Here is an 8,899-nt window from a genome sequence, read left to right as displayed (position 1 = left end):
AGTTCTGTTTCTTGAACTATGTGGACATGGCAATGTCATAATCATTTTCATAGATACTTACTTTGGGAAGACTAGTATCGGACAGACCTATGAAACTTTACTGTAAGAGATGAAAATCTGTCATAAGTAAATTTCATTAAAATTATTAGACACTAAATCCTCAATACCTGAGTGATTTGAGATTACTTGTTTGAGAACTGGTTACTTTGACGTTGACCAACCGTCGCACCGTAAAAGGAGGCTATAAAGGCAACGCTCAGGTAATCACCTATCAAACGAAGTCTAATCTCAAGATCGCAAGATTGGGATTGTCCTCCCATAAATCGGGATGAGATGCTTAAAAGTTGTACAAGGCCACTCGGAGAGCTAGAAACTGTGAAATGCATGGCCGTGCTCGGATGAATCATAGGCTATGATTATCTGTTAATTTGATCAGTTGAACTCTGAAACCGAGAAACACCTCTAGACATAATAAGGATGACAACTCTTACCTTATGTTCAAGATCAAGCATCGAGCGACAAAGGAATTAGGAAATGCACACTTGTCCCTAAGGACAAGTGGGAGACTGAAGGAAATAATGCCCTTGGTCCAAGTATGCATTCTATGTTAAGTCTAATAAATGCGGTTCAGTATTAATTAACAAGTTATTAATTCAGTGAGATCAAGTGAGCTGAATGCCTAGCTAGAGGCCGCTTCAGTTCAAGTGGAATTAATGATATTAATCCACAACTTACTCTTGACTGAACCCGTAGGGTCACACAAATAGTACGTAAACGGATCAAGTATTTAATGGCATTAAATACTCTATCTATGGATATTCGGAATCGACGGATCTTGGTTTCAGTGGGAGCTGAGATCGTCACAAGCAAGAAATGAATACTCCGGAAACGATGATATTGCCGGAAACGGAAATATGGATCGTATCGGAAATATAAATATTATCCAAGTCGTAGATGTTGCCGGAAACGGAAACATGGTACGTATCGGAAAATATTATCGGAAATGGAAATATTGCCGGAATCGGAAATATTGCGGGAAACGGAAATATTGTCAGAATCGGAAATATTATCGGAATCGGAAAATAATTTCGGAAACGGAAATAATAAATATTTGTTCGAAACGGAAATTAATTCCGGAATCGGAAATATTAAATATTGTTCGTATCGGAAATGAATTCCGGAATCGGGAATTTAATCGGAAGCATATCGTACGAATTAGCATCGGACGAGGCCCGCTAGACGAAGGCCCAGCACGAAGCCAGGCCATCGCCCAGCGAGCCGCACACACCAACGCACGCCTCGCCCAGGCCCAGCCAAGGGCGCGCGCGCGCGAGAGCACAGCAGCGTGGGCTGTGCGCCTGTCGTGGGCCGCAAGGCTTCCGCGGGTGCACGGCTTGTGCAATGCTTGTGCGGGAAATCCTAATCCTATTAGGATTTGTGCAAAGATTAAAATCCTAATCCTATTAGATTTGTTTTGTTATTTAGAGTCCTAATAAAGTTCTAACTAGCAAATCCACATCCTAGTAGGATTACAATTCCTTTTCCATACTCCTAGAAATAGGTGCCTATGGTCACAATTTATGGGCACGATTGAAGTATTCAAAGGGTAAGTTTTTGAAATAAAAATCAGCCATACACTTGCAAACACTAGCCGAAATTCCTAAGCACCTTAAGGGCGATTCTAGTTGGTCTAACTTGAGGCGGATCCGGACGTACTGTGGACTATCTACGGAGGGACGACATTTGGAGTCCTAAAGACTTGTTCTTGTTCGGTTCGGGCGCAGCTAGGGAAGGCACGCTACAAAGTGTATGCATCTATACTATGCTAAATGATTATGTGTAAATAATATGCTTTCCTGGCTTTATGGTTTTTCCGCATGATTTATGTATTGTCATATGTATCATAACCTAACAGTTGCGCTGCTGCCCAACTGCTCGCACTTGCTGTGCCACGGGCTGGCTTGCTTGCTGCACGCACTAGTACAAAAATGCATAATTGCGTCGGTACATTTGCATCGCACATTGTAATGAGCAACGCAATAGCAACTAATTTGGGTAAACATTATCATTGGCGTCGCTATTTAACTAACATGTGACGCAATTTACCCCGTGTAGGTCAATTCAGTCATTTGCGTCACAAATTGCCTTATTAAGCGACGCAATAGACCTGTTATTTGCATCACATATTACAGATGCGCGATGCAGTAATATCTTTTCTTTTTCTTTTTATTTTTCCTTTTCTTTTTCTAATTTTTTTTGGTGCAACACCGTCATTCTTATGACCTAAAATGCTAAGCCCTTTTCCGTCTCCCCTCTACCCCCTTTCTCTTGCATATTCTCTTTCCCAGATCTTCATTGTTGAAAATCCAAAACCTCTGTCTCTCCTTAAAAAAAATTAAGTATTGAGCTTGCCCTTCAAAGCCTTCTTTCACCATACCATCCCAATCTCTCCATTTTCTTTGAAAACTCAAGCTATGCTGATTTGGTATTCAGAGGCAAAACCCTAGGTTCCAGCGGAGCGACGAAGAATAGCATAATTTGAGGAGCTGATTCTATCTCCTCTCCTCGCTCTTCCTTTCACTTGTTCAAATTTCTGATTTCTGGAGGTATTTCTTAAGTTTTCTCGTCAAATATGTTAAATTTCACTTCATTTTTTGTCCATAGTTGCATAAATTTATGTAGGTTATGTAAATAGAATGCTTAATTTGAGTGTTTAGCTAATCGTGAGGAAGTGACATGAGTAGATCTGGCTAACTCAAATTTGATGTCTGTGCAAGGCTAAAGTTTGACGATTCTTGGAAAAATCAAAGAAAAAAACATGCATATAAGATAATGATGAGGATGATGCAGCAAAGGCTTGCGAAGAAAAAATCACTTTGATGAAGAAGCAAAAATTTCGTCACTTAAGATCTGGCAACAATGAAATTTTGCAGCCTCCCAAGAAAATTCGTTGGTATTTCTCTAATCTCTTTTGTCATTTTATTTTGCAGCCTCTCAAGAAAATTTGATGGATTTAATTTTCTGGTTTTATGATATTTAAAAATTTTGATGTATTTATTTTGCTAAGTATGATGGTTTGATGGCATTCTAGTCATATGATATGGGGTTTGAATTCTTTGGTCAAATATAGATTTTCTGGGTTTGATTTGATATTCTGTGGTTTTGGGTTGTGTGTTTGAACCTGTGATTTATGATTTTCATTATTATTGCAACATTACCCAATAGGGAAGCCTGAATCTCAAGTATAAACTGCAACAGATCAGAAACATGTCAAACCAATGTTTATGACAATTTTCATTTAGCCAACTCTATGATCTTTATGCCATTAGCACACGTGGTTAATGATCAATAAACATAATGAATAGGAATTATGTTTTATGCAGCTATATAAGCTTATCTCTTCTTATGAAAACCATTGGGATTCGATTTTGGTGGAATGGCTAGGCTTTCTGAAACATATGCTTTCAGATTTGCTCTTGAACCAAGTTTAAAAAGCTAGTCAAAGTCTCGTTATTTGATCAATTGAGAATTTAAAAGTGGAGAATAGATGAGCAGAATGTACCAACTGAATCGGTTACATGGCTTATGTTCTTTAATCAAGCTGAATGAAATTGGTATATTGTTCATTGTTGTATTTCTAATAACAAGTTGTGTTATTATGTTAGTTACTTAGTGGAAAATCTAATAACACCCGAATACCTGATGATAAGAGAAATGGTTGAACTCCAGATGATGCAGCCTGCTATCACATTGTTATGTGTTTTCTTATTTACAACTTTGTATAAGATTGAGTATGTTTTTTGCTGCTCAGGTTCTTGAATATATAGTTGAGCTTTGCAGTAGTTATTTTCAGGCATTTTGAAAACAGGGAGCAAGGCAGATTGCATAGTATTCTGTATTAGAACTGTGAGCTAATTCCTTAAGTTGTGAAATCTTGTTGTTTATTTCTTTTTGTTTAGCACTTGGACTATCTAGCTTTCGAATTAATATTAATTGGCTTTACTTTGGCCCATATGTACCTTCGGTTCTACTGTTTTCATGTCTACACTTGTTTCTTCATGAGTTCATATAATCAACAAGCATAGAAAATACAAATAAAGAATTTGAGCAATTAAAACAACAACTAAAACTAAAACTATCAAAACTAAAACCAACAAAGTAGATTGCATTTCATTTCATTTTCTTTTTCAAGAGGGACATATTGTTTACTTGAGTAGATTGCATAGTTGCGGAACTGTGATATGCTAATTGTAGAGATCATTTTGGGACCAGGGGGATATTTTTGGAGTATTTGAGGTTGCGATATGCAAATTTTGCGTGTCACACGCTTAAGTTTGGAGTTTCTCTACATTGTCTTGATCTGTGAAGTTAGAAGTTCGAGAAATGATGTATACTTATTACTTGCATGTAAGAGCAGTTAGTTAGTTGAACACAACAGTTATGACAGATCAAGAGTTCTACACCCCTTGATAAAGCCGAAACTCGTCTAGTGGGTTGAAGTTTGGCTCTCACATATCTTAAATTCTTAATGTCTAAGCTGTTGAAACTGAGAACGCAGATTTCATGCTCTTGTATTAGATGGAATGATCAGGCTTGTAAGTTTGCAGCCATGTTATTTTAGTTGTTGTTGCTTAAACCGTGTCTTATTTCATGCCATGGTTTTTTGATGTTGTTGTTGTTGCTTAAACTGTGAATCAGGTGTTTCGTGTTCTCTGTCACAACATTTTTTTTATGTGTTTAACCGTTTGATAGAGTGTATGGATGTACAAAGAATTTCAAATCTCGAATTTGCCTAGAATCCTTAGATGTTTTTAAAGGGCCCAGCCCACATCCCCCACTCTGTCCCTTACACCTCTGATCATTTGTTGTGCACTATCAAAACTTTTGATGGAACATTATCATCTCCTTCTTCAATCTCTAACAAAGTAGGATACACCTTGAGACGCATCATCGTTGGCACATCGACGACAACTAGAGTATTTACTGCCACATATTGCGTTCTGTATGGAATAGTTGGTTAGTATTTTTCATTTTTTGTTAATTAGCTATTCTTGTAGATTGCACATTAGTTGGTTAATACCCTTAAGGATACCTAATTACATATATATTTGATCTGTATCAATGCCTTGTAACTGGTCACAATCTTAACTTGGTAAATTTGCCTGTGGGGTGACATCTCATGCTGTTTGAAATGACTGTATCAACAATGACTCTGAACCTTTCTGTATCAACAATGACTCCGACCCTTTCTGTATACATGGTAGTTAATGATGGTTCTAGAAAACATAGTGTGATTTTGTGTTGGACTGCTGAATAGATGATGGATGATATGCAGGTATGAATTAGGTACTTCCACTAATTTTCATTTTTCTTCACTCTTCTAGACAAGGTAGATGTATATAGAGCTTGTTTAATCCATAAACAAGTCACATAAGAGTTAATTGGATCTTATCTGAATTCATTGGCCTTTATAATATCGTTGAAAAATGGAACATATTTTAACATAATATAGTTATTGTTGCACCCAGCTTTCAGTTTTGCATGTATTTAGTGTTGTAGAAGAAATGAATGTTCCCGTCAACACATTAAATCCTCAGAGAACCGCTTGAAGGTACTACCTTTATGTATTAAGTCTTATTGATTTGATGTGGTTCTATTTAATAATATGAGTTGTCCATTTTACTATATAATAGGTTTCATTTTAACACACACACACACACACACACACACACACACACACACACACATAATATATGTGTGTGTGTGTGTGTGTGTGTGTGTGTGTGTGTGTGTGTGTGTGTGTGTGTGTGTGTGTGTGTGTGTGTGTGTGTGTGTGTGTGTGTGTGTGTGTGTGTGTGTGTGTGTGTGTGTGTGTGTGTGTGTGTGTGTGTGTGTGTGTGTGTGTGTGTGTGTGTGTGTGTGTGTGTGTGTGTGTGTGTGTGTGTGTGTGTGTGTGTGTGTGTGTGTGTGTGTGTGTGTGTGTGTGTGTGTGTGTGTGTGTGTGTGTGTGTGTGTGTGTGTGTGTGTGTGTGTGTGTGTGTGTGTGTGTGTGTGTGTGTGTGTGTGTGTGTGTGTGTGTGTGTGTGTGTGTGTGTGTGTGTGTGTGTGTGTGTGTGTGTGTGTGTGTGTGTGTGTGTGTGTGTGTGTGTGTGTGTGTGTGTGTGTGTGTGTGTGTGTGTGTGTGTGTGTGTGTGTGTGTGTGTGTGTGTGTGTGTGTGTGTGTGTGTGTGTGTGTGTGTGTGTGTGTGTGTGTGTGTGTGTGTGTGTGTGTGTGTTGTGTGTGTTGTGTGTGTTGTGTGTGTGCAAGGCACATGCGAAGTAATGTGCAAGCTAAGGAATTCTTTTCGAATTGGTGTTTGGTCCATGATGTGCATTTTATGATTATTGAAGTATGACAGGCAACGACGTTCACGAATTTTAAAGATTGCTTGAATGGAGAATCACCAGCTTTAAAGGAGAAACAACCAAATCAATGGTGTATAGGTGTTAAATATTAAAAGAATGAACTGATAGTTAAATGCTTCTCAAGGAAAAGATTGAATAAGGTGATATTTTGATAAGTACAAGAAATTCACAAATCGTATTCCCGTGAGCTAGGTTGAGTTTGAAGGCTTTATAGAGAATTATATAAAATCATTGCTTGCCCATCATGAGGATTGAAAGTGAAAGATTGGATAATTATGTAAAAAAAATGATTTAGATATTGAGCACCTTGAGACAAAGAAAAATTATTTCAGGTATATGGGAGAGTAATGAACCCTTAGATTGGTAAAAGAGAGACACAAATTGATTATGAGTGTTTATGAGTGTTTGTAAGGATAGAGTAGAACAAGTTATGTAATACTCCCTCCGTCCCAGATTAGTTGTTACACTTTCCTTTTTCGTCCGTCCCAGATTAGTTGTTACACTTCTAAATTAGGAATGACCCCACAATTATTATATTGTCTCTCTCTTCCCACTAAATTATTTTTTGTCCCCACACTCTCTCTCATTCAATTAAAAAAATACCCCACTAACTCTTATCACATCTACTTTTTCAATAAAATAACAATTGATAACCACATTACTACTTATCGCATTAAACTGTGTGTCCAGGAGAGTGTAACAACTATTCTGGGACGGAGGGAGTATTAAGGGAACCGTGAGAAAAATCGATTCTTGATGATTGAGTAATATTATAATCTATAGGGTGGAAAACCGAGGTTTATTTTTGTGAAAGTATTTTCATATGAATGAGGCATTGAAATCTAGAAGTCATGTGTGTTGGAGTTACACCGACGAAAAAGTGGTTTGGGACTAAATTGATTGAAGACTATGTTACGTAAGCGAATAAAATTTAAGAGAAGATTCGAGTAGTCCAGGATCGTTATAAATCATTCGTTGGCTTAATGAGACGGGGGGGAACAATACGAAGTTGGTGAAAATTTTCATTTTAGAGTTTCACCCATGACAAGCGTAATGAGGTTCGGTAAAAGGGGAAAGTTGAGCCCAAAGTTTATAGGCCCATATGAGATTTTAAAGAAAGTTGGCCAGGTAGCCTATAAACTAGCTCTGCCGAACGAGCTAGATCGTGTGCACAATGTGTTCCATGTGTCACAACTCAAGAGATACTTTCCAGATGCTTCACACATATTGCAACTCGAGTCAATCGAGCCAGATGAGTCACTTCCCTATGAGGAAAAACCAATCAAGATATTGGACAGAAAGGTTCTGAGTACAAGAAATAAGGATCTTAGTATCGTCAAGGTCCTATGGTCGAACCAGGTAATTGAAAAGGCCACCAGGGAACCCGAAGATGACATGAGGGAAAGATACCCATAACTGTTTACCGAGGTATGATGAGGTCCGGGGATGTCACTCCTTTTAAGGGGGGTAGAAGGCGTCTGAATTTTCGCCATTCTCTTTGTACTTTTAGTTAATTCTAAGGGTAGTCGTGTGCTTATATGTTTAGTGACTATGTTTTATGCCTATTATTTATACCAAGAGTGAATCCTAAAGTTTTCCCAAAAGCTAGAGACCCCAAGTTTCGAGGTCAAACCTTTTTTTAAGGAGGGAAGACTGTGATACTCAATATTTTTGTGTCATTTTATTATATATTTCAAGGAAATATAGTGAGTTTTATGTTTAAAATAATTAGAAATAAGGTTACGTTTTAAACAAGGGTATAAATATTATAAAGTTATTTCAGACTCAAAGTGACACGAAGTGTTTTATTCAAGGAAAATAAGGAAACGAGCAATTTACAATGTTTTGAGAAAGAAAACCGAAAACAATTTGGAAAAGGATTTTAAGTTAATATTTCCTAATTATTTAAATTAAAGAGATAACCATAAATTTATAAAAAAAAAAAAAAAAAAAAAAAAAAAAAAAAAAAAAAAAAAAAACCCTTATTTATTTCTTTCATCCTCGTCCTCCATACTGCCGCTACTACTTGTCCGTGCGCCGTTTTCTGTCTTGCTACAACACTTTCGGGACGTTCTCAATCTCCATCACCATTGTTGGTCTTCCTCCTTGTCATAACAGCAACAACAACTCACGCAACATTGGCATTCGTTGGTTTGACGATGATGAGTTGCGGTTGTTGTTCTTTGTTAAATGCTAAAGTTGACTTTGGTTTCTTTTAATCTTGTATACTGTTTTGTTGGTTGAATAACCGTATATAATATATAATATATATATATATAGGGGAGGGATCCGGTGAAAATAGGTCCCTATGTGATCTGTATACTAGTATATATAAGAATGAATCTAATCCGTAGGATTAGATTCAATCCAAGGGCTAGGATTTAAACCAATTAATGACAATAAGGTAAATAACCTCCTAACTACCAACCTAATAAAACACACGCCCTTTCTCTCTCTCAAACCAATCTCAGTATTTACGTTCTCTCTCCACAAA

Source organism: Spinacia oleracea, chromosome 4 (genome assembly GCF_020520425.1).
Source record: "Spinacia oleracea cultivar Varoflay chromosome 4, BTI_SOV_V1, whole genome shotgun sequence".
In the NCBI taxonomy this organism is placed as follows: Eukaryota; Viridiplantae; Streptophyta; class Magnoliopsida; order Caryophyllales; family Amaranthaceae; genus Spinacia; species Spinacia oleracea.
The sequence above is the reverse complement of the archived record's forward strand: the minus strand, read 5'-3'. Positions refer to the sequence as shown.